At 42.4% G+C, this 26,635-nt stretch overlaps 1 pseudogene; it reads right to left on the bottom strand.

Moving 5' to 3' along the window:
* The window catches only part of LOC121844814, a 49,104-nt pseudogene that overhangs the window by 20,852 nt on the left and 1,617 nt on the right, over positions 1-26,635 (bottom strand).

Genomic DNA, 26,635 nt, shown 5'->3' with positions numbered 1-26,635 from the left:
TGTGTGTTCCAGTGTGTGTTCCAGTGTGTGTGTGTTCCAGTGTGTGTGTGTGTGTGTTCCAGTGTGTGTGTGTGTGTGTGTTCCAGTGTGTGTGTGTGTGTGTGTTCCAGTGTGTGTGTGTGTGTGTGTTCCAGTGTGTGTGTGTGTGTTCCAGTGTGTGTGTGTGTGTGTTGTTCCAGTGTGTGTGTGTGTTCCAGTGTGTGTGTGTGTGTGTTCCAGTGTGTGTGTTTTCCAGTGTGTGTGTGTTCCAGTGTGTGTGTGTGTGTCCAGTGTTCCAGTGTGTGTGTGTGTTTCAGTGCCAGTGTGTGTGTGTGTGTGTTCCAGTGTGTGTGTGTGTTGTGTGTGTTCCAGTGTGTGTGTGTGTGTGTTCCAGTGTGTGTGTGTGTTCAGTGTGTGTGTGTGTTCCAGTGTGTGTTCCAGTGTGTGTGTGTGTGTTCCAGTGTGTGTGTGTGTTCCAGTGTGTGTGTGTGTGTGTTCCAGTGTGTGTTCCAGTGTGTGTGTGTGTGTTCCAGTGTGTGTGTGTTCCAGTGTGTGTGTGTGTTCCAGTGTGTGTGTGTGTGTGTGTTCCAGTGTGTGTGTTTCCAGTGTGTGTGTGTGTTCCAGTGTGTGTTCCAGTGTGTGTGTTCCAGTGTGTGTGTGTGTGTGTGTTCCAGTGTGTGTGTGTGTGTGTGTGTTCCAGTGTGTGTGTGTGTGTTCCAGTATGTGTGTGTTCCAGTGTGTGTGTTTCCAGTGTGTGTGTGTGTGTGTGTGTTCCAGTGTGTGTGTGTGTGTGTTCCAGTGTGTGTGTGTGTGTGTGTTCCAGTGTGTGTGTGTGTGTGTGTCCAGTGTGTGTGTGTGTGTGTGTGTGTGTTCCAGTGTGTGTGTGTGTGTGTGTTCCAGTGTGTGTGTGTGTGTGTGTTCCAGTGTGTGTGTGTGTGTGTGTTCCAGTGTGTGTGTGTGTGTGTTCCAGTGTGTGTGTGTTCCAGTGTGTGTGTGTGTGTTCCAGTGTGTGTGTGTGTGTGTGTTCCAGTGTGTGTGTGTGTTCCAGTGCCAGTGTGTGTGTGTGTGTGTGTTCCAGTGTGTGTGTGTTCCAGTGTGTGTGTGTGTGTGTGTGTGTGTGTGTGTTCCAGTGTGTGTGTGTGTGTTCCAGTGTGTGTGTGTGTGTTCCAGTGTGTGTGTGTGTTCCAGTGTGTGTTCCAGTGTGTGTGTGTTCCAGTGTGTGTGTGTGTCCAGTGTGTGTGTGTGTGTGTTCCAGTGTGTGTTCCAGTGTGTGTTCCAGTGTGTGTGTGTGTGTGTGTTCCAGTGTGTGTGTGTTCCAGTGTGTGTGTGTGTTCCAGTGTGTGTGTGTGTGTGTGTTCCAGTGTGTGTGTGTGTGTTCCAGTGTGTGTTCCAGTGTGTGTGTGTGTGTTCCAGTGTGTGTTCCAGTGTGTTCCAGTGTGTGTTCCAGTGTGTGTGTGTGTTCCAGTGTGTGTGTGTGTTCCAGTGTGTGTGTGTGTGTGTTCAGTGTGTGTGTGTGTTCCAGTGTGTGTGTGTGTTCCAGTGTGTGTGTGTTCCAGTGTGTGTGTGTGTGTTCCAGTGTGTGTGTGTGTGTGTTCCAGTGTGTGTGTGTGTGTTCCAGTGTGTGTGTGTGTTCCAGTGTGTGTGTTTCCAGTGTGTGTGTGTTCCAGTGTGTGTGTGTGTGTTCCAGTGTGTGTGTGTGTGTGTTCCAGTGTGTGTGTGTTTCCAGTGTGTGTGTGTGTGTTTCCAGTGTGTGTGTGTGTTCCAGTGTGTGTGTGTGTTCCAGTGTGTGTGTGTGTTCCAGTGTGTGTGTGTTCAGTGTGTGTGTGTGTGTTCCAGTGTGTGTGTGTTCCAGTGTGTGTGTGTGTTCCAGTGTGTGTGTGTTCCAGTGTGTGTGTGTTCCAGTGTGTGTGTGTGTGTGTTCCAGTGTGTGTGTGTTCCAGTGTGTGTGTGTGTTCCAGTGTGTGTGTGTGTGTTCCAGTGTGTGTGTGTGTGTGTTCCAGTGTGTGTGTGTTCCAGTGTGTGTGTGTGTGTGTGTGTTCCAGTGTGTGTGTGTTCCAGTGTGTGTGTGTGTGTGTGTTCCAGTGTGTGTGTGTTCCAGTGTGTGTGTGTGTGTGTGTACCTTGATCTGCTCCAGTCGTGGTCTCTGGAAGCGCAGGTCAAAGCAGTAGTTGGCCAGAGAGCGGATCTTTTGGTGATTACGGTCATTACACATACAGATGATGGGGATCCTGGACTGTTTTATCAGACCTATCATCTCCTACAGGGGTCAGAGGTCATTACACATACAGATGATGGGGATCCTGGACTGTTTTATCAGACCTATCATCTCTTACAGGGGTCAGGGTCATTACACATACAGATGATGGGGATCCTGGACTGTTTTATCAGACCTATCATCTCCTACAGGGGTCAGAGGTCATTACACATACAGATGATGGGGATCCTGGACTGTTTTATCAGACCTATCATCTCCTACAGGGGTCAGGGGTCAGAGGTCATTACACATACAGATGATGGGGATCCTGGACTGTTTAATCAGACCTATCATCTCCTACAGGGGTCAGGGGTCAGAGGTCATTACACATACAGATGATGGGGATCCTGGACTGTTTTATCAGACCTATCATCTCCTACAGGGGTCAGAGGTCATTACACATACAGATGATGGGGATCCTGGACTGTTTTATCAGACCTATCATCTCCTACAGGGGTCAGGGGTCAGAGGTCATTACACATACAGATGATGGGGATCCTGGACTGTTTTATCAGACCTACCATCTCCTACAGGGGTCAGGGGTCAGAGGTCATTACACATACAGATGATGGGGATCCTGGACTGTTTAATCAGACCTATCATCTCCTACAGGGGTCAGAGGTCATTACACATACAGATGATGGGGATCCTGGACTGTTTTATCAGACCTATCATCTCCTACAGGGGTCAGAGGTCATTACACATACAGATGATGGGGATCCTGGACTGTTTTATCAGACCTATCATCTCCTACAGGGGTCAGGGGTCAGAGGTCATTACACATACAGATGATGGGGATCCTGGACTGTTTTATCAGACCCATCTTCTCCTACAGGGCTCAGGGGTCATTATAGATGGGGATCCTGGACTATTTAATCAGACCCATCATCTCCTACAGGGGTCAGAGGTCATTATAGATGGGGATCCTGGACTATTTAAATCAGACCTATCATCTCCTACAGGGGTCAGAGGTCATTTTAGATGGGGATCTGGGACTGTTTAATCAGACCCACCATCTCCTACAGGGGTCAGAGGTCATTATAGATGGGGATCCTGGACTGTTTTATCAGACCCATCTTCTCCTACAGGGCTCAGGGGTCATTATAGATGGGGATCCTATACCATTTAATCAGACCCATCATCTCCTACAGGGGCCAGGGGTCATTATAGATGGGGATCCTGGACTATAATCAGACCCAACATCTCCTACAGGGGTCAGAGGTCATTATAGATGGGGATCTGGGACTGTTTAATCAGACCCATCATCTCCTACAGGGCCAGGGGTCATTATAGATGGGGGTCCTGGACTATTTAATCAGACCCATCATCTCCTACAGGGCCAGGGGTCAGAGGTCATTATAGATGGGGATCCTGGACTATTTAATCAGACCTATCATCTCCTACAGGGGTCAGAGGTCAGGGGTCAGAGGTCATTATAGATGGGGATCCTGGACTATTTAATCAGACCTATCATCTCCTACAGGGGTCAGAGGTCATTATAGATGGGGATCTGGGTACCTGTATTCCTCCATGGTCTTCGTTGCCGGCCATGCCATCAATCTCATCCATGATGAGAACATGTTTACTACTGACTGTCTGAGACGAACCTGGAGAGAGAGAGAGGGAGAGAGGGAGGGGTGAGAGAGGAGAGAGATGGAGAGAGAGAGGAGGGAGAGATGGAGAGAGAGAGAGATGGAGAGAGAGAGATGGAGAGATGGAGAGAGAGGAGAGAGAGATGGAGAGAGAGAGGAGAGATGGAGAGATGGAGAGAGAGAGATGGAGAGAGATGGAGAGAGAGATGGAGAGAGAGGAGAGAGAGAGATGGAGAGATGGAGGGAGAGAGGAGAGAGAGATGGAGGAGAGAGAGGAGAGGAGAGAGATGGAGGAGAGGGATGGAGAGGAGAGAGAGGGAGATGGAGAGAGGAGGGAGAGAGATGGAGAGAGAGAGGGGGAGAGAGATGGAGAGAGAGAGGGAGGGGAGAGAGATGGAGAGAGAGAGGAGAGGAGGGGAGAGAGATGGAGAGGAGAGAGAGAGGAGGAGAGAGATGGAGAGAGAGGAGAGGAGGAGGAGAGAGATGGAGAGAGAGAGGAGAGAGAGGGGAGAGAGATGGAGAGAGAGAGAGAGGAGGGAGAGATGGAGAGAGAGGAGAGGGAGAGAGATGGAGAGAGAGAGAGAGGAGGAGAGAGATGGAGAGAGAGAGAGGGGAGAGAGATGGAGAGAGAGGATGGAGAGAGAGAGGGGGAGAGATGGAGAGAGAGAGGAGGGGAGAGAGATGGAGAGAGAGAGGAGGAGGAGATGGAGAGAGAGGAGGGAGAGAGAGGGAGAGAGATGGAGAGAGAGGAGGAGAGAGATGGAGAGAGATGGAGGGGGGAGAGAGAGATGGAGAGAGAGGGAGGGGGAGAGAGATGGAGAGAGAGAGGAGGGAGATGGAGAGAGAGAGGAGGAGAGAGATGGAGAGAGAGAGAGGGAGAGAGATGGAGAGGAGAGAGGAGGGAGAGAGATGGAGAGAGAAGGGAGAGAGATGGAGATGGAGGAGGAGGGGAGAGAGATGGAGAGAGAGATGGGAGAGAGAGAGATGGATTATTTAGGGAGAGAGATGGAGAGAGAGAGGAGGGAGAGAGATGGAGAGAGAGGAGGAGAGAGATGGAGAGAGATGGAGGAGAGAGAGATGGAGAGAGAGGGAGAGGGGAGAGAGATGGAGAGAGAGGAGGGAGAGGAGGGGAGAGAGATGGGGAGAGAGAGGAGGAGGAGGAGAGAGATGGAGAGAGAGAGGAGAGAGGGAGGGGAGAGAGAGATGGAGAGAGAGAGGGGAGAGAGGAGGGAGAGAGATGGAGAGGAGGGGAGAGATGGAGAGAGGAGGGGAGAGAGATGGAGAGAGAGGAGGGAGAGATGGAGAGAGAGGAGGGGAGAGATGGAGAGAGAGGGGGGAGAGAGATGGAGAGAGAGAGGAGAGGGGAGAGAGATGGAGAGAGAGAGGAGAGGAGGGGAGAGATGGAGAGGAGAGAGAGAGGGAGAGAGATGGAGAGAGAGAGGAGGGGAGAGAGATGGAGAGAGAGAGGAGATGGAGGGTGGAGAGATGGAGAGATGGAGAGAGATGGAGGGGAGAGAGATGGAGAGATGGAGAGAGGGAGGGGGAGAGAGATGGAGAGAGAGAGAGGGGAGAGAGATGGAGAGAGAGAGGAGGGGAGAGAGATGGAGAGAGAGAGAGAGGGAGAGAGATGGAGAGAGAAAGGAGGGGAGAGAGGAGAGAGAGAGAGGAGGGGAGAGAGATGGAGAGAGATGAGGAGGGAGAGAGATGGAGAGAGAGAGGAGGGAGGGAGAGAGATGGAGAGAAGAGAGGAGGAGAGATGAGATGGAGAGAGAGAGGAGGGGAGGGATGGAGAGAGATGGAGAGAGAGAGGAGGGGAGGGAGAGATGGAGAGGAGATGGAGAGGAGGGGAGGGAGATGGAGAGAGAGAGAGGAGGGAGAGAGATGGAGAGAGAGAGGAGAGGAGAGAGATGGAGAGAGAGAGGAGGGGAGAGATGGAGAGAGGAGAGAGGAGAGAGGAGAGATGGGAGGAGAGAAGAGGGGAGAGAGAGAGAGGGAGAGAGATGGAGAGAGGGGAGAGAGATGGAGAGAGATGAGAGAGAGGAGGGGAGAGAGATGGAGAGAGGGGGGAGAGAGATGGAGAGAGAGGAGAGAGATGGAGAGAGAGAGGGGAGAGAGATGGAGAGGAGAGAGAGGAGAGATGAGGAGAGAGATGGAGAGAGAGAGGAGGGGATGGAGAGAGGGAGGGAGGGGAGAGAGATGGAGGGATGAGAGATGAGAGAGGAGGAAGAGAGAGATGGAGAGAGAGATGGAGAGAGAGAGGGGGAGGGAGAGAGAGGATGGAGAGAGAGAGAGATGGAGAGAGAGAGGAGGGGAGAGAGATGGAGAGAGAGAGAGGAGGAGAGAGATGGAGAGAGAGAGGAGGGAGAGAGATGGAGAGAGATGGAGAGAGAGATAGAGAGATGGAGAGAGAGAGAGAGATGGAGAGAGATGATAGAGAGAGAGAGATGGAGGAGTAAACAAATAAGAAATATAATTCAATTCCATCCACAAAGTGCAATTTGGTTTCAGAAAAAATTATGTGTGTGTGTGGTGATGTGTGTGGTGATGTGTGTGTGTACCTGTGTAGAAGTTGTTGATACTGGTGTTGTTCAGAGACTCAGCGATCACCTGTTTCAGACTGTTCTTACTGCGAGTACAGCTGGCATTCATCTCTACATAGCTGTAGCCCAGCTCCTACACACACACACACACACACACACACACACACACACACACACACACACACACACACACACACACACACACACACACACACACACACACACACACACACACACACACACACACACACACACACACACACACACACACACACACACACACACACACACACACACACACACACACACACACACACACACAGAGAAAGAGACAAACAGAAAGTGAGATTTGAACCGGAGAAGACGAGAGGAGGACAGAGAGTAGTTCAGGAGACAAACAGAAAGTGAGATTTGAACCGGAGAAGACGAGAGGAGGACAGAGAGTAGTTCAGAGACAAACAGAAAGTGAGATTTGAACCGGAGAAAAGGAGGACAGAGAGTAGTTCAGGAGACAAACAGAAAGTAAGATTTGAACCGGAGAAGAGGAGGACAGAGAGTAGTTCAGACTGACCTCACAGACCAAGGCAGCTGTGGTGGTCTTGCCCACGCCAGGAGGTCCAGATAACAGGGCTGCCTTGAAGCTTGAACCATTATCCTTAGTACTGGTGAACTTACCAAACCCTCTCCCTGGGAGAGGGAGAACACATACATTATTTATCTACTACTAAGAGAGGATACAAACACTACTAGACAGAGACACAGACAGAGAGAGACAGAGAGAGAGAGAGACAGCGAGAGAGAGCGACAGCGAGAGAGAGACAGTGAGAGAGAGACAGAGAGAGAGAGAGACAGCGAGAGAGACAGACAGAGAGAGAGACAGCGCAGAGAGAGACAGACAGCGAGAGAGACAGAGACAAGACAGCGAGAAGAGACAGCGAGAGAGACAGAGACAGAGACAGCATAGACAGCGAGAGAGAGAGAGACAGAGAGAGACAGAGAGAGAGAGAGACAGACAGAGAGAGAGAGAGACAGAGACAGAGAGAGAGACAGAGAGATAGAGACAGAGAGAGACAGAGAGATATATATAGAGACACAGAGAGACAGAGATAGAGACAGAGAGAGAGAGACAGAGACAGAGAGACAGACAGAGAGACAGAGAGATAGAGAGAGACAGAGACAGAGACAGAGAGAGAGACAGAGAGAGAGACAGAGATAGACACAGACCTGCTGTTTTAGCCCCTCCCACTGCATGGTGGGTGTGCCAGTTCTTCAGCCAGCGAAGCAACTTATTGGCTTGGCTCTGGTCTCCTGCTGACCAATCACAGCCTTCAGATTCTGGGGGCGGTACTTATCCACCCACAGCAGACTGAAATCTTCACCCGCGAATGAGGGCAAAGACAGAGTGGCAGAGGAGGAAGATGATTGGCTCTTACCCCCAAGTCCAGCCCTCTTTTGACCCCTGAACCTGTACCCCTCCCTGGGAGGGTCACTCTGTCCCCTACCTGACTCCTCGCCCGACGCTGAGCCAGGTTTGGAGGGGCTGGGGTCATGGAGCGAGTTTTGGGGGACTGTTTGGGGGTGCGGGAGGTGGTCTTGGTGTCCGGTGTTCTGCTCTTAAATCCCTTGTTCTGATAGGACGAAAGAGGAGATACAACAAATTAACATCATTATTTATAGGTCTGTTTCCCAAACTCAGATAAAACCCAGTCCAGTCAAATTAAAGAATGTGTACTATTGGACCAACTCAACTAGAAGTATAAATACTGTTTTTTAGATCAGGGAGAACCAGGCCTAATCCGGATCAGGGAGAACCAGGCCTAATCCGGATCAGGGAGAACGAGGCCTAATCCGGATCAGGGAGAACCAGGCCTAATCCGGATCAGGGAGAACCAGGCCTAATCCGGATCAGGGAGAACCAGGCCTAATCCGGATCAGGGAGAACCAGGCCTAATCCGGATCAGGGAGAACCAGGCCTAATCCGGATCAGGGAGAACCAGGCCTAATCCGGATCAGGGAGAACAAGGCCTAATCCGGATCAGGGAGAACAAGGCCTAATCCGGATCAGGGAGAACCAGGCCTAATCCGGATCAGGGAGAACCAGGCCTAATCCGGATCAGGGAGAACAGGCCTAATACTTCCTACATGAGTTATATTAGTAGTATTACATTAGTTATATTAGCAGTATTAGTAATATTAGTAGTATTACATTAGTTATATTAGTAGTATTACATTAGTTATATTAGTAGTATAACATTAGTTATATTAGTAGTATTACACCAGTTACATTAGTAATATCAGTAGTATTACACCAGTTACATTAGTTATATTAGTAATATTACATTAGTTATATTAGTAGTATTACAATCAGTTACATTAGTTATATTAGTAGTATTACATTAGTTATATTAGCAGCACACATTAGTTATATTAGTAGTATTACATTAGTTATATTAGTAGTATTACATTAGTTATATTAGTAGTATTACATTAGTAGTACACATTAGTATTACATTAGTTATATTAGTAGTATTACATTAGTTATATTAGTAGTATTACATTAGTTATATTAGTAGTATTACATTAGTTATATTAGTAGTATTATATTAGTAGTATTACATTAGTATTACATTAGTTATATTAGTAGTATTACATTAGTTATATTAGTAGTATTACATTAGTTATATTAGTAGTATTACATTAGTTATATTAGTAGTATTACATTAGTTATATTAAAGTATTACATTAGTTATATTAAAGTATTACATTAGTAATATTAGTAGTATTACACCAGTTACATTAGTTATATTAGTAGTATTACCAGTTACATTAGTTATATTAGTAGTATTACATTAGTTATATTAGTAGTATTACATTAGTTATATTAGTAGTATTACACCAGTTACATTAGTAATATTAGTAGTATTACACCAGTTACATTAGTTATATTAGTAGTATTACCTTAGTTATATTAGTAGTATTACCTTAGTTATATTAGTAGTATTACATTAGTTATATTAGTAGTATTACATTAGTTATATTAGTAGTATTACATTAGTTATATTAGTAGTATTACACCAGTTATATTAGTTATATTAGTAGTATTAGTAATATTAGTATTACATTAGTTATATTAGTAGTATTAGTTATATTAGTAGTATTAGTTATATTAGTAGTATTACATTAGTTATATTAGTAGTATTACATTAGTTATATTAGTAGTATTGTATTAGTTATATTAGTAGTATTAGTTATATTAGTAGTATTACATTAGTTATATTAGTAGTATTACATTAGTAATATTAGTAGTATTACACTAGTTACATTAGTTACATTAGTTATATTAGTAGTATTAGTTATATTAGTAGTATTATATTAGTTATATTAGTAGTATTAGTTATATTAGTAGTATTAGTTATATTAGTAGTATTAAATTAGTTATATTACTAGCATTACATTAGTGATATTAGTAGTATTACATTAGTTACATTAGTTATATTAGTAGTATTACACCAGTTACATTAGTAATATTAGTAGTATTACACCAGTTACATTAGTAATATTAGTAGTATTACACCAGTTACACCAGTTACATTAGTAATATTACACCAGTTACATTAGTAATATTAGTAGTATTACACCAGTTACATTAGTAATATTAGTAGTATTACACCAGTTACATTAGTAATATTAGTAGTATTACACCAGTTACATTAGTTATATTAGTAATATTACACCAGTTACATTAGTAATATTAGTAGTATTACACCAGTTACATTAGTAATATTAGTAGTATTACATTAGTTATATTAGTAGTATTACATTAGTTATATTAGTAGTATTACATTAGTTATATTAGTAGTATTACATTAGTTATATTAGTTATATTAGTAGTATTACATTAGTATTACATTAGTTATATTAGTAGTATACATTAGTTATATTAGTAGTATTACATTAGTTATATTAGTAGTATTAGTTATATTAGTAGTATTACATTAGTTATATTAGTAGTATTACGCCAGATACATTAGTTATATTAGTAGTATTACCTTAGTTATATTAGTAGTATTACCTTAGTTATATTAGTAGTATTAGTTACATTAGTATATTAGTTATATTAGTAGTATTACATTAGTTATATTAGTAGTATTACATTAGTTATATTAGTAGTATTACACCAGTTACATTAGTTATACATTAGTATATTAGTAGATACATTAGTTATATTAGTAGTATTACCTTAGTTATATTAGTAGTAGTTACATTAGTTATATTAGTAGTATTAGTTATATTAGTAGTATTACATTAGTTATATTAGTAGTATTACATTAGTTATATTAGTAGTATTACATTAGTTATATTAGTAGTATTACACCAGTTACATTAGTTATATTAGTAGTATTACATTAGTTATATTAGTAGTATTACATTAGTTATATTAGTAGTATTACATTAGTTATATTAGTAGTATTACATTAGTTATATTAGTAGTATTACACCAGTTACATTAGTTATATTAGTAGTATTACATTAGTTATATTAGTAGTATTACATTAGTTATATACCAGTTACATTAGTATATTAGTAGTATTACATTAGTTATATTAGTAGTATTACATTAGTTATATTAGTAGTATTACATTAGTTATATTAGTAGTATTATTAGTAGTATTAGTAGTATTACATTAGTTATATTAGTAGTATTACATTAGTTATATTAGTAGTATTACATTAGTTATATTAGTAGTATTACATTAGTTATATTAGTAGTATTACACCAGTTACATTAGTTATATTAGTAGTATTACATAGATACATTAGTTATATTAGTAGTATTAGTTATATTAGTAGTATTACATAGTTATATTAGTAGTATTAGTTATATTAGTAGTATTACATTAGTATTAGTAGTATTACATTAGTTATATTAGTAGTATTACATTAGTTATATTAGTAGTATTACATTAGTTATATTAGTAGTATTACATTAGTTATATTAGTAGTATTACATTAGTTATATTAGTAGTATTACATTAGTTATATTAGTAGTATATTAGTTATATTAGTAGTATTAGTTATATTAGTAGTATTACATTAGTTATATTAGTAGTATTACATTAGTTATATTAGTAGTATTGTATTAGTTATATTAGTAGTATTAGTTATATTAGTAGTATTACATTAGTTATATTAGTAGTATTATTAGTTATATTAGTAGTATTACATTAGTTACATTAGTAGTATTGGTAGTATTAGTAATATTAGTAGTATTACATTAGTTATATTAGTAGTATTAGTTATATTAGTAGTATTACATTAGTTATATTAGTAGTATTAGTTATATTAGTAGTATTACATTAGTTATATTAGTAGTATTAGTTATATTAGTAGTATTACATTAGTTATATTAGTAGTATTAGTTATATTAGTAGTATTACATTAGTTATATTAGTAGTATTACATTAGTTATATTAGTAGTATTACACCAGTTATATTAGTAGTATATTAGTATATTACACCAGTTACATTAGTTATATTAGTAGTATTACATTAGTATATTAGTAGTATTACATTAGTTATATTAGTAGTATTACATTAGTTATATTAGTAGTATTACATTAGTTATATTAGTAGTATTACACCAGTTACATTAGTAATATTAGTAGTATTACACCAGTTACATTAGTAATATTAGTAGTATTAGTAATAGTAGTACATTAGTTATATTAGTAGTATTAGTTATATTAGTTAGTTATATTAGTAGTATTACATTCGTTATATTAGTAGTATTACATTAGTTATATTAGTTATTGCATTAGTTATATTAGTAGTATTACACCAGTTATATTAGTAGTATTACACCAGTTATATTAGTAGTATTATTAGTAGTATTAGTACCAGTTACATTAGTTATATTAGTAGTATTACACCAGTTACATTAGTAATATTGGTAATTATATTAGTTACATTAGTAATATTAGTATTACATTACATTAGTTATATTAGTAGATACATTAGTTATATTAGTAGTATTAGTTATATTAGTAGTATTACACTTAGTTATATTAGTAGTATTAGTTATATTAGTAGTATTACATTAGTTATATTAGTAGTATTACATTAGTTATATTAGTAGTATTACATTAGTTATATTAGTATTACATTAGTTATATTAGTAGTATTACATTAGTTTATATTAGTAGTATTACTTAGTTATATTAGTAGTATTACATTAGTTACATTAGTAGTATTAGTTATAGTAGTATTAGTAATATTAGTAGTATTACATTAGTTATATTAGTAGTATTACATTAGTTATATTAGTAGTATTGTATTATATATTAGTATATTAGTTATATTAGTAGTATTACATTAGTTATATTAGTAGTATTGTATTAGTTATATTAGTAGTATTATTATATTAGTAGTATTACATTAGTTATATTAGTAGTATTAGTTATATTAGTAGTATTACATTAGTTATATTAGTAGTATTACATTAGTTATATTAGTAGTATTACATTAGTATATTAGTAGTATTACATTAGTTATATTAGTAGTATTACACCAGTTATATTAGTAGTATTACACCAGTTACATTAGTTATATTAGTATATTACACCAGTTACATTAGTAATATTAGTAGTATTACATTAGTTATATTAGTAGTATTAGTTATATTAGTAGTATTAGTTATATTAGTAGTATTACACCAAAGCCTTAGTTATATTAGTAGTATTATATTAGTAGTACTTATATTAGTAGTATTACATTAGTTATATATATTAGTAGTATTAGTTATATTAGTAGTATTACATTAGTTATATTAGTATATTACATTAGTTATATTAGTAGTATTAGTTATATTAGTAGTATTAGTAGTTACATTAGTTATATTAGTAGTATTACATTAGTTATATTAGTAGTATTATATTAGTTATATTAGTAGTATTACATTAGTTATATTAGTAGTATTATATTAGTTATATTAGTTATATTAGTAGTATTACATTAGTTATATTAGTAGTATTAGCCCAATGTTATATTAGTAGTATTACTCGGCAGTTAATTAGTACTTATTAGTAGTATTATATTAGTTATATTAGTAGTAGTTATATTAGTTATATTAGTAGTATTACATTAGTTATATTAGTAGTATTATATTAGTTATATTAGTAGTATTACATTAGTTATATTAGTAGTATTACATTAGTTATATTAGTAGTATTACACCAGTTACATTAGTTATATTAGTAGTATTACATTAGTTATATTAGTAGTATTACATTAGTTATATTAGTAGTATTAGTTATATTATTAGTTATATTAGTAGTATTACATTAGTTATATTAGTAGTATTATTATATTAGTAGTATTACATTAGTTATATTAGTAGTATATTAGTAGTTTACATTAGTTATATTAGTAGTATTACATTAGTTATATTAGTAGTATTACAGGTATATTAGTTGTATTAGTTATATTAGTAGTATTAGTATATTAGTTATATTAGTATATTAGTAGTATACATTAGTTATATTAGTAGTATTACATTAGTTATATTAGTAGTATTACATTAGTTATATATTAGTAGTATTACATTAGTTATATTAGTAGTATTACCAGTTATTAGTAGTATTAGACCAGTAGTATTACCTCTGCCTATATTAGTAGTATTACATTAGTTATATTAGTAGTATTACATTAGTTATATTAGTAGTATTACATTAGTTATATTAGTAGTATTACATTAGTTATATTAGTAGTATTACATTAGTTATATTAGTAGTATTACATTAGTTATATTAGTTATATTAGTAGTATTACATTAGTTATATTAGTAGTATTACACTTAGACCAGAGCCCAGTTCCCCCTCAGCCTATTAGTTGGACTTCTTCCTAGTACATTAGTTATATTAGTAGTATATTAGTAGTATTTAGTTATATTAGTAGTATTACATTAGTTATATTACATTAGTTATATTAGTAGTATTAGAGATAGTTATATTAGTAGTATTGGAGATTAGTTAGGATTAGTAGTATTAGGAGCTATATAAACTAGTAATCAGGGAGAGAACAAGTTATATTAGTAGTATTATATTAGTTATATTAGTGGAGAACGATAGAAATATTAGTTATATTAGTAGTATTACCTTAGCTATATTAGTAGTATTAGTTTATTAGTATTAGTAGTATTAGTATTATGATTATATTAGTAGTATTACCAGGTACTTTAGACCAGAGCCTCAATGTTCCCTCCAGGCAGTTCTCACCTCTGCCTCGGCAGCAATCAGGTACTTGGACTTCTTCCCTGGTGTACTTCTGATGAGCTCCAACAGACCATCCTCATCCAGGATCTTAGTTCCAAACCCCTCCGCCTGGAGACAGAGAGAGGAGAGAGAGGAGAGAGAGGAGAGAGAGGAGAGAGAGGAGAGAGAGGAGAGAGAGGAGAGAGAGGTTACAGAGAGAGGAGAGAGGAGAGATTGAGGAAAGAGAGAGAGAGGAGAGAGAGAGAGAGGAGAGAGAGGAGAGAGAGGAGAGAGGGGAGAGAGAGGGAGAGAGGAGAGAGAGGAGAGAGAGGAGAGAGAGGAGAGAGGAGTAGGAGAGAGGGGAGAGAGGAGAGAGAGAGGAGAGAGAGGATGTGTTTAGGAGAGAGTGGAGAGGAGAGAGAGTGAGAGAGAGGAGCTATATTGAAAAAACTGAGGTCAAAGGGAGAGAACAAGAGAGAGAGCGGTACGAGAGAAAACGAGAGACCGAGAGAAAATGAGAGAGAGACTGAAAGAGACAGAGGTAAATAAGTGAACCCTTTGTGAACCTTCTCAGTCTTGGCGGCTCCTCCATCTCTGCCCATCACCAGGTATGTCGTCCTCTTACTGATGTTATGGTCACCTTCCCTCCGTTGCGCTCTATCAGGGACTTCGCATCCTCACGTGGGTCCATACTCTCTAACACACCAGAGATCACAAACACACATCCCTCCAGGCAGTTCTCTGCTCCCTGCACACACACACACGAGAAACACACACACACACACACACACACACAGGTTACACACACACACACACACGAGAGAAACACACAGGTTACACACACACACACACACACACACAGGTTACACACACACACACACGGTAGAAACACACACTTATTGCGTAGTTTTATTGCATTAGTGATCTGTGTGTTTATACCCCCAGTGGGTATGTGTTTATACCCCCAGTGGGTATGTGTTTATACCCCAGTGGGTATGTGTTTATACCCCCAGTGGGTATGTGTTTATACCCCCAGTGGGTATGTGTTTATACCCCAGTGGGTATGTGTTTAGATCCCAGTGGGTATGTGTTTAGATCCCAGTGGGTATGGGTTTAGATCCCAGTGGGTATGGGTTTAGATCCCAGTGGGTATGGGTTTAGATCCCAGGGCTGTGTGTTTGTCTTACAGTGGGTATGGGTTTAGATCCCAGGGCTGTGTGTTTGTCTTACAGTGGGTATGGGTTTAGATCCCAGGGGTATGTGTGTTTGTCTTACAGTGGGTATGGGTTTAGATCCCAGGGCTGTGTGTTTGTCTTACAGTGGGTATGGGTTTAGATCCCAGGGCTGTGTGTTTGTCTTACAGTGGGTATGGGTTTAGATCCCAGGGCTGTGTGTTTGTCTTACAGTGGGTATGGGTTTAGACCCCAGTGGGTATGTGTTTAGACCCCAGTGGGTATGTGTTTAGACCCCAGTGGGTATGTGTTTAGATCCCAGTGGGTATGGGTTTAGACCCCAGTGGGTATGGGTTTAGACCCCAGTGGGTATGGGTTTAGATCCCAGTGGGTATGGGTTTGTCTAACAGTGGGTATGTGTTTAGATCCCAGTGGGTATGGGTTTAGATCCCAGTGTTTAGACCCCAGTGGGTATGTGTTTAGACCCCAGTGGGTATGTGTTTAGACCCCAGTGGGTATGTGTTTAGATCCCAGTGGGTATGTGTTTAGATCCCAGTGGGTATGTGTTTAGATCCCAGTGGGTATGTGTTTAGATCCCAGTGGGTATGTGTTTAGATCCCAGTGGGTATGTGTTTAGATCCCAGTGGGTATGTGTTTAGATCCCAGTGGGTATGTGTTTGTCTAACAGTGGGTATGTGTTTAGACCCCCAGTGGGTATGTGTTTAGACCCCCAGTGGGTATGTGTTTAGATCCCAGTGGGTATGGGTTTAGACCCAAGTGGGTATGTGTTTAGATCCCAGTGGGTATGTGTTTGTCTAACAGTGGGTATGTGTTTGTCTAACAGTGGGTATGTGTTTAGATCCCAGTGGGTATGTGTTTGTCTAACAGTGGGTGTGTTTAGACCCCCCAGTGGGTATGTGTTTAGACCCCCAGTGGGTATGTGTTTAGATCCCAGTGGGTATGGGTTTAGACCCAAGTGGGTATGTGTTTAGACCCCAGTGGGTATGTGTTTAGATCCCAGTGGGTATGGGTTTAGACCCAAGTGGGTATGTGTTTAGATCCCAGTGGGTATGTGTTTGTCTAACAGTGGGTATGTGTTTGTCTAACAGTGGGTATGTGTTTAGATCCCAGTGGGTATGTGTTTGTCTAACAGTGGGTATGTGTTTAGACCCCAGTGGGTATGTGTTTAGACCCCAGTGGGTATGTGTTTAGATCCCAGTGGGTATGGGTTTAGACCCAAGTGGGTATGTGTTTAGACCCCAGTGGGTATGTGTTTAGACCCCAGTGGGTATGTGTTTAGACCCCAGTGGGTATGTGTTTAGACCCCAGTGGGTATGTGTTTAGACCCCAGTGGGTATGTGTTTAGATCCCAGTGGGTATGTGTTTAGATCCCAGTGGGTATGTGTTTAGATCCCAGTGGGTATGTGTTTAGATCCCAGTGGGTATGTGTTTAGATCCCAGTGGGTATGTGTTTAGATCCCAGTGGGTATGTGTTTAGATCCCAGTGGGTATGTGTTTAGATCCCAGTGGGTATGTGTTTAGATCCCAGTGGGTATGTGTTTAGACCCCAGTGGGTATGTGTTTAGACCCCAGTGGGTATGTGTTTAGACCCCAGTGGGTATGTGTTTAGACCCCAGTGGGTATGTGTTTAGACCCCAGTGGGTATGTGTTTAGACCCCAGTGGGTATGTGTTTAGACCCCAGTGGGTATGTGTTTAGACCCCAGTGGGTATGTGTTTAGACCCCAGTGGGTATGTGTTTAGATCCCAGTGGGTGTTTAGATCCCAGTGGGTATGTGTTTAGACCCCAGTGGGTATGGGTTTAGACCCCAGTGGGTATGGGTTTAGATCCCAGTGGGTATGGGTTTGTCTAACAGTGGGTATGTGTTTAGATCCCAGTGGGTATGGGTTTAGATCCCAGTGTTTAGACCCCAGTGGGTATGTGTTTAGACCCCAGTGGGTATGTGTTTAGACCCCAGTGGGTATGTGTTTAGACCCCAGTGGGTATGTGTTTAGACCCCAGTGGGTATGTGTTTAGATCCCAGTGGGTATGTGTTTAGATCCCAGTGGGTATGTGTTTAGATCCCAGTGGGTATGTGTTTAGATCCCAGTGGGTATGTGTTTAGATCCCAGTGGGTATGTGTTTAGATCCCAGTGGGTATGTGTTCAGATCCCAGTGGGTATGTGTTCAGATCCCAGTGGGTATGTGTTTGTCTAACAGTGGGTATGTGTTTGTCTAACAGTGGGTATGTGTTTAGACCCCAGTGGGTATGTGTTTAGACCCCAGTGGGTGTGTGTTTGTCTTACAGTGGGTATGTGTTTAGATCCCAGTGGGTATGGGTTTAGATCCCAGTGGGTATGGGTTTAGATCCCCAGTGGGTATGGGTTTAGACCCCCAGGTGGGTATGGGTTTAGATCCCAGGGCTGTGTGTTTGTCTTACAGTGGGTATGGGTTTAGATCCCAGGGCTGTGTGTTTGTCTTACAGTGGGTATGGGTTTAGATCCCAGGGCTGTGTGTTTGTCTTACAGTGGGTATGGGTTTAGATCCCAGGGCTGTGTGTTTGTCTTACAGTGGGTATGGGTTTAGATCCCAGGGCTGTGTGTTTGTCTTACAGTGGGTATGGGTTTAGATCCCAGGGCTGTGTGTTTGTCTTACAGTGGGTATGGGTTTAGATCCCAGGGCTGTGTGTTTGTCTTACAGTGGGTATGGGTTTAGATCCCAGTGGGTATGGGTTTAGATCCCAGGGCTGTGTGTTTGTCTTACAGTGGGTATGGGTTTAGACCCCGGTGGGTATGGGTTTAGATCCCAGGGCTGTGTGTTTGTCTTACAGTGGGTATGGGTTTAGATCCCAGGGCTGTGTGTTTGTCTTACAGTGGGTATGGGTTTAGATCCCAGGGCTCTGGGTCCGTCTCGGTTCAGGAAACTACGGAAGGCTGAGGAGTTCCCGCGCTTCTTCTCCGATTCCTCTGGACTGGTGCTCTGGACACACACACACACACACACAGTCAGTAACAATCACAGAGTCACACAGTCACAGTCACTCACAGTCACACAGTCAGTAACAATCACAGTCACGCACAGTCATTGTCACTCACAGTCATTGTCACTCACAATCATTGTCACTCACAATCATTGTCACTCACAATCATTGTCACTCACAATCATTGTCACTCACAGTCATTGTCACTCACAGTCACACACAGTCACAGTCACACAGTCACTCACAGTCATTGTCACTCACAGTCACCGTCACACACAGTCACACAGAGTCACACAGAGTCACACAGAGTCACACCGTCACTCACAGTCACAGAGTCACCGTCACACAGTCACAGAGTCACCGTCACACAGTCAGTCACTCACAGTCACACACAGTCACTCACAGTCACAGAGTCACCGTCACACAGTCACTCACAGTCACAGAGTCACCGTCACACAGTCACCGTCACACAGTCACTCACAGTCACAGAGTCACCGTCACACAGTCACTCACAGAGCTTTGGGTTATTTTCGTTGAACGATAACGGTTTAAAAAGTTTCACCTCTTTCTTGGGGGAGGTTTTAAGAGTCGTGGGTGTGGTCACCATGGTTACACTTCCTGTTTTGAGCTTGGACTTCCTGTCTGTGCTTGAAGGGGTTAGGAACTCCTTTTGGGAGAGACGGACGCATTGATACTCAGATTTGTCTTGCCTCCTCCTTCCTCTTCCTCCTCCCTTTTCTTCATCATGGACAGTTTGGAACTGGTCTTAACAAGAGGGGGGACCTTTTTAGGGGACGGACCGATCACGTCCTGGTTGTGATCCCGCCCATTGGACTGTGGTTGGCTGGTAGTGCTGCTGTGGGAGGAGTTAGCGCTGCTTTTGTTGGCTGACCCCTGATCCTCACCAGAGTATTTACGAGCCTGGACACACACACACACACACAGATGGAACCACACACACACACACACACACACACATAAATATATATAGAGACATGTTGAATCTTTCAAAGAGAGACAGAGAGAGTTTGTAGTGTGTGTGTGTGTGTGTGTACTCTTCACCTTTTTGGCGTGTGGTTGTTGATCTAACATGGCCAGCGTCTTGGCAAACTCCTCGTCCTCGTGGACCTGCCTCTCCAACTCCATGTCCTCGTCCATCTGCAGCTGCTGGGCGATGACCTCATCAGTCAGCGACTCATCAGGGTCCTGAGAGAGCTGGACGAACAGCACACAGCCGTCAACAACGACAACTAGTCAGACTAGTCAGACTACACACTAGACCTGGGTCTCATCAACAACAACTAGTCAGACTACACACTAGACCTGGGTCTCATCAACAACTAGTCAGACTACACACTAGACCTGGGTCTCATCAACAACTAGTCAACTAGTCAGACTACACACTAGACCTGGGTCTCATCAACAACAACTAGTCAGACTACACACTAGCCCTGGGTCTCATCAACAACAACTAGTCAGACTACACACTAGCCCTGGGTCTCATCAACAACAACTAGTCAGACTACACACTAGACCCTGGGTCTCATCAACAACAACTAGTCAGACTACACACTAGCCTGGGTCTCATCAACAACAACTAGTCAGACTACACACTAGCCCTGGGTCTCATCAACAACAACTAGTCAGACTACACACTATCCCTGGGTCTCATCAACAACAACTAGTCAGACTACACACTAGCCCTGGGTCTCATCAACAACAACTAGTCAGACTACACACTAGCCCTGGGTCTCATCAACAACAACTAGTCAGACTACACACTAGACCTGGGTCTCATCAACAACAACTAGTCAGACTACACACTAGCCTGGGTCTCATCAACAACAACTAGTCAGCCTACACACTAGACCTGGGTCTCATCAACAACAACTAGTCAGACTACACACTAGCCCTGGGTCTCATCAACAACAACTAGTCAGACTACACACTAGCCCTGGGTCTCATCAACAACAACTAGTCAGACTACACACTAGACCTGGGTCTCATCAACAACAACTAGTCAACTAGTCAGACTACACACTAGACCTGGGTCTCATCAACAACAACTAGTCAGACTACACACTAGACCTGGGTCTCATCAACAACAACTAGTCAACTAGTCAGACTACACACTAGCCCTGGGTCTCATCAACAACAACTAGTCAGACTACACACTAGACCTGGGTCTCATCAACAACAACTAGTCAGACTACACACTAGACCTGGGTCTCATCAACAACAACTAGTCAGACTACACACTAGACCTGGGTCTCATCAACAACAACTAGTCAACTAGTCAGACTACACACTAGACCTGGGTCTCATCAACAACAACTAGTCAGACTACACACTAGACCTGGGTCTCATCAACAACAACTAGTCAGACTACACACTAGACCTGGGTCTCATCAACAACAACTAGTCAGACTACACACTAGCCCTGGGTCTCATCAACAACAACTAGTCAGACTACACACTAGCCCTGGGTCTCATCAACAACAACTAGTCAGACTACACACTAGCCCTGGGTCTCATCAACAACAACTAGTCAGACTACACACTAGACCTGGGTCTCATCAACAACAACTAGTCAGACTACACACTAGACCTGGGTCTCATCAGCAACAACTAGTCTCATCACTACACACACACTAGCCCTGGGTCTCATCAACAACAACTAGTCAGACTACACACTAGACCTGGGTCTCATCAACAACAACTAGTCAGACTACACACTAGCCCTGGGTCTCATCAACAACAACTAGTCAGACTACACACTAGACCTGGGTCTCATCAACTAGTCAGACTACACACTAGCCCTGGGTCTCATCAACAACAACTAGTCAGACTACACACTAGCCCTGGGTCTCATCAACAACAACTAGTCAGACTACACACTAGCCCTGGGTCTCATCAACAACAAGTCAGACTACACACTAGCCCTGGGTCTCATCAACTAACTAGTCAGACTACACACTAGCCCTGGGTCTCATCAACTAGTCAGACTACACACTAGCCCTGGGTCTCATCAACAACAACTAGTCAGACTACACACTAGACCTGGGTCTCATCAACAACAACTAGTCAGACTACACACTAGCCCTGGGTCTCATCAACAACAACTAGTCAGACTACACACTAGACCTGGGTCTCATCAACAACAACTAGTCAGACTACACACTAGCCCTGGGTCTCATCAACAACAACTAGTCAGACTACACACTAGCCCTGGGTCTCATCAACAACAACTAGTCAGACTACACACTAGCCCTGGGTCTCATCAACAACAACTAGTCAGACTACACACTAGACCTGGGTCTCATCAACAACAACTAGTCAGCCTACACACTAACCCTGGGTCTCATCAACAACAACTAGTCAGACTACACACTAGCCCTGGGTCTCATCAACAACAACTAGTCAGACTACACACTAGCCCTGGGTCTCATCAACAACAACTAGTCAGACTACACACTAGCCCTGGGTCTCATCAACAACAACTAGTCAGACTACACACTAGCCCTGGGTCTCATCAACAACAACTAGTCAGACTACACACTAGCCCTGGGTCTCATCAACAACAACTAGTCAGACTACACACTAGCCCTGGGTCTCATCAACAACAACTAGTCAGACTACACACTAGCCCTGGGTCTCATCAACAACAACTAGTCAGACTACACACTAGACCTGGGTCTCATCAACAACAACTAGTCAGACTACACACTAGCCCTGGGTCTCATCAACAACAACTAGTCAGACTACACACTAGACCTGGGTCTCATCAACAACAACTAGTCAGACTACACACTAGCCCTGGGTCTCATCAACAACAAGTCAGACTACACACTAGCCCTGGGTCTCATCAACAACAAGTCAGACTACACACAGCCCTGGGTCTCATCAACTAGTCAGACTACACACTAGCCCTGGGTCTCATCAACTAGTCAGACTACACACTAGCCCTGGGTCTCATCAACTAGTCAGACTACACACTAGCCCTGGGTCTCATCAACAACAACTAGTCAGACTACACACTAGACCTGGGTCTCATCAACAACAACTAGTCAGACTACACACTAGCCCTGGGTCTCATCAACAACAACTAGTCAAACTACACACTAGCCCTGGGTCTCATCAACAACAACTAGTCAGACTACACACTAGCCCTGGGTCTCATCAACAACAACTAGTCAGACTACACACTAGACCTGGGTCTCATCAACAACAACTAGTCAGACTACACACTAGCCCTGGGTCTCATCAACAACAACTAGTCAGACTACACACTAGACCTGGGTCTCATCAACAACAACTAGTCAGACTACACACTAGCCCTGGGTCTCATCAACAACAACTAGTCAGACTACACACTAGCCCTGGGTCTCATCAACAACAGTCAACTAGTCAGACTACACACTAGCCCTGGGTCTCATCAACAACAACTAGTCAGACTACACACTAGACCTGGGTCTCATCAACTAGTCAGACTACACACTAGCCCTGGGTCTCATCAACTAGTCAGACTACACACTAGCCCTGGGTCTCATCAACTAGTCAGACTACACACTAGCCCTGGGTCTCATCAACAACAAGTCAGACTACACACTAGCCCTGGGTCTCATCAACTAGTCAGACTACACACTAGCCCTGGGTCTCATCAACAACAACTAGTCAGACTACACACTAGCCCTGGGTCTCATCAACAACAAGTAGTCAGACTACACACTAGACCTGGGTCTCATCAACAACAACTAGTCAGACTACACACTAGCCCTGGGTCTCATCAACAACAACTAGTCAGACTACACACTAGCCCTGGGTCTCATCAACAACAACTAGTCAGACTACACACTAGCCCTGGGTCTCATCAACAACAACTAGTCAGACTACACACTAGACCTGGGTCTCATCAACAACAACTAGTCAGACTACACACTAGCCCTGGGTCTCATCAACAACAACTAGTCAGACTACACACTAGACCTGGGTCTCATCAACAACAACTAGTCAGACTACACACTAGCCCTGGGTCTCATCAACAACAACTAGTCAGACTACACACTAGCCCTGGGTCTCATCAACAACAACTAGTCAGCCTACACACTAACCCTGGGTCTCATCAACAACAACTAGTCAGACTACACACTAGCCCTGGGTCTCATCAACAACAACTAGTCAGACTACACACTAGCCCTGGGTCTCATCAACAACAACTAGTCAGACTACACACTAGACCTGGGTCTCATCAACAACAACTAGTCAACTAGTCAGACTACACACTAGCCCTGGGTCTCATCAACAACAACTAGTCAGACTACACACTAGACCTGGGTCTCATCAACAACAACTAGTCAACTAGTCAGACTACACACTAGCCCTGGGTCTCATCAACAACAACTAGTCAGACTACACACTAGACCTGGGTCTCATCAACTAGTCAGACTACACACTAGCCCTGGGTCTCATCAACAACAAGTCAGACTACACACACTAGCCCTGGGTCTCATCAACAACAACTAGTCAGACTACACACTAGCCCTGGGTCTCATCAACAACAACTAGTCAGACTACACACTAGCCCTGGGTCTCATCAACAACAACTAGTCAGACTACACACTAGCCTGGGTCTCATCAACAACAACTAGTCAGACTACACACTAGCCCTGGGTCTCATCAACAACAACTAGTCAGACTACACACTAGCCCTGGGTCTCATCAACAACAACTAGTCAGACTACACACTAGCCCTGGGTCTCATCAACAACAACTAGTCAGACTACACACTAGCCCTGGGTCTCATCAACAACAACTAGTCAGACTACACACTAGACCTGGGTCTCATCAACAACAACTAGTCAGCCTACACACTAGCCCTGGGTCTCATCAACAACAACTAGTCAGACTACACACTAGACCTGGGTCTCATCAACAACAACTAGTCAGACTACACACTAGACCTGGGTCTCATCAACAACAACTAGTCAGACTACACACTAGACCTGGGTCTCATCAACAACAACTAGTCAGACTACACACACAGACCTGGGTCTCATCAACAACAACTAGTCAGACTACACACTAGACCTGGGTCTCATCAACAACAACTAGTCAGACTACACACTAGCCCTGGGTCTCATCAACAACAACTAGTCAGACTACACACTAGACCTGGGTCTCATCAACAACAACTAGTCAGACTACACACTAGACCTGGGTCTCATCAACAACTAGTCAACTAGTCAGACTACACACTAGACCTGGGTCTCATCAACAACAACTAGTCAGACTACACACTAGCCCTGGGTCTCATCAACAACAACTAGTCAGACTACACACTAGACCTGGGTCTCATCAACAACAACTAGTCAGACTACACACTAGACCTGGGTCTCATCAACAACAACTAGTCAGACTACACACTAGCCCTGGGTCTCATCAACAACAACTAGTCAGACTACACACTAGACCTGGGTCTCATCAACAACAACTAGTCAACTAGTCAGACTACACACTAGACCTGGGTCTCATCAACAACAACTAGTCAGACTACACACTAGACCTGGGTCTCATCAACAACAACTAGTCAGACTACACACTAGACCTGGGTCTCATCAACAACAACTAGTCAGACTACACACACTAGCCCTGGGTCTCATCAACAACAACTAGTCAGACTACACACACTAGCCCTGGGTCTCATCAACAACAACTAGTCAGACTACACACACACTAGCCCTGGGTCTCATCAACAACAACTAGTCAGACTACACACTAGCCCTGGGTCTCATCAACAACAAGTCAGACTACACACTAGCCCTGGGTCTCATCAACAACAACTAGTCAGACTACACACTAGCCCTGGGTCTCATCAACAACAACTAGTCAGACTACACACTAGCCTGGGTCTCATCAACTAGTCAGACTACACACTAGCCCTGGGTCTCATCAACAACAACTAGTCAGACTACACACTAGACCTGGGTCTCATCAACAACAACTAGTCAGACTACACACTAGACCCTGGGTCTCATCAACAACAACTAGTCAGACTACACACTAGACCCTGGGTCTCATCAACAACAACTAGTCAGACTACACACTAACCCTGGGTCTCATCAACAACAACTAGTCAGACTACACACTAGACCTGGGTCTCATCAACAACAACTAGTCAGACTACACACTAGCCCTGGGTCTCATCAACAACAACTAGTCAGACTACACACTAGACCTGGGTCTCATCAACAACAACTAGTCAACTAGTCAGACTACACACTAGCCCTGGGTCTCATCAACAACAACTAGTCAGACTACACACTAGACCTGGGTCTCATCAACAACAACTAGTCAGCCTACACACTAGCCCTGGGTCTCATCAACAACAACTAGTCAACTAGTCAGACTACACACTAGCCCTGGGTCTCATCAACAACAACTAGTCAGCCTACACACTAGACCTGGGTCTCATCAACAACAACTAGTCAGACTACACACACTAGCCCTGGGTCTCATCAACAACAACTAGTCAGCCTACACACTAGCCCTGGGTCTCATCAACAACAACTAGTCAGACTACACACTAGACCTGGGTCTCATCAACAACAACTAGTCAGACTAGTCAGACTAGCACTAGACCTGGGTCTCATCAACAACAACTAGTCAGACTACACACTAGCCCTGGGTCTCATCAACAACAACTAGTCAGACTACACACTAGCCCTGGGTCTCATCAACAACAACTAGTCAGACTACACACTAGACCTGGGTCTCATCAACAACAACTAGTCAGACTACACACTAGACCTGGGTCTCATCAACAACAACTAGTCAGACTACACACTAGACCTGGGTCTCATCAACAACAACT

The sequence above is a fragment of the Oncorhynchus tshawytscha genome, unplaced genomic scaffold, assembly GCF_018296145.1.
Source record: "Oncorhynchus tshawytscha isolate Ot180627B unplaced genomic scaffold, Otsh_v2.0 Un_contig_3890_pilon_pilon, whole genome shotgun sequence".
NCBI classification, from domain to species: domain Eukaryota; kingdom Metazoa; phylum Chordata; class Actinopteri; order Salmoniformes; family Salmonidae; genus Oncorhynchus; species Oncorhynchus tshawytscha.
Note: the sequence above shows the minus strand (reverse complement) of the source record. Positions and strands in the feature narration are given on the sequence as shown.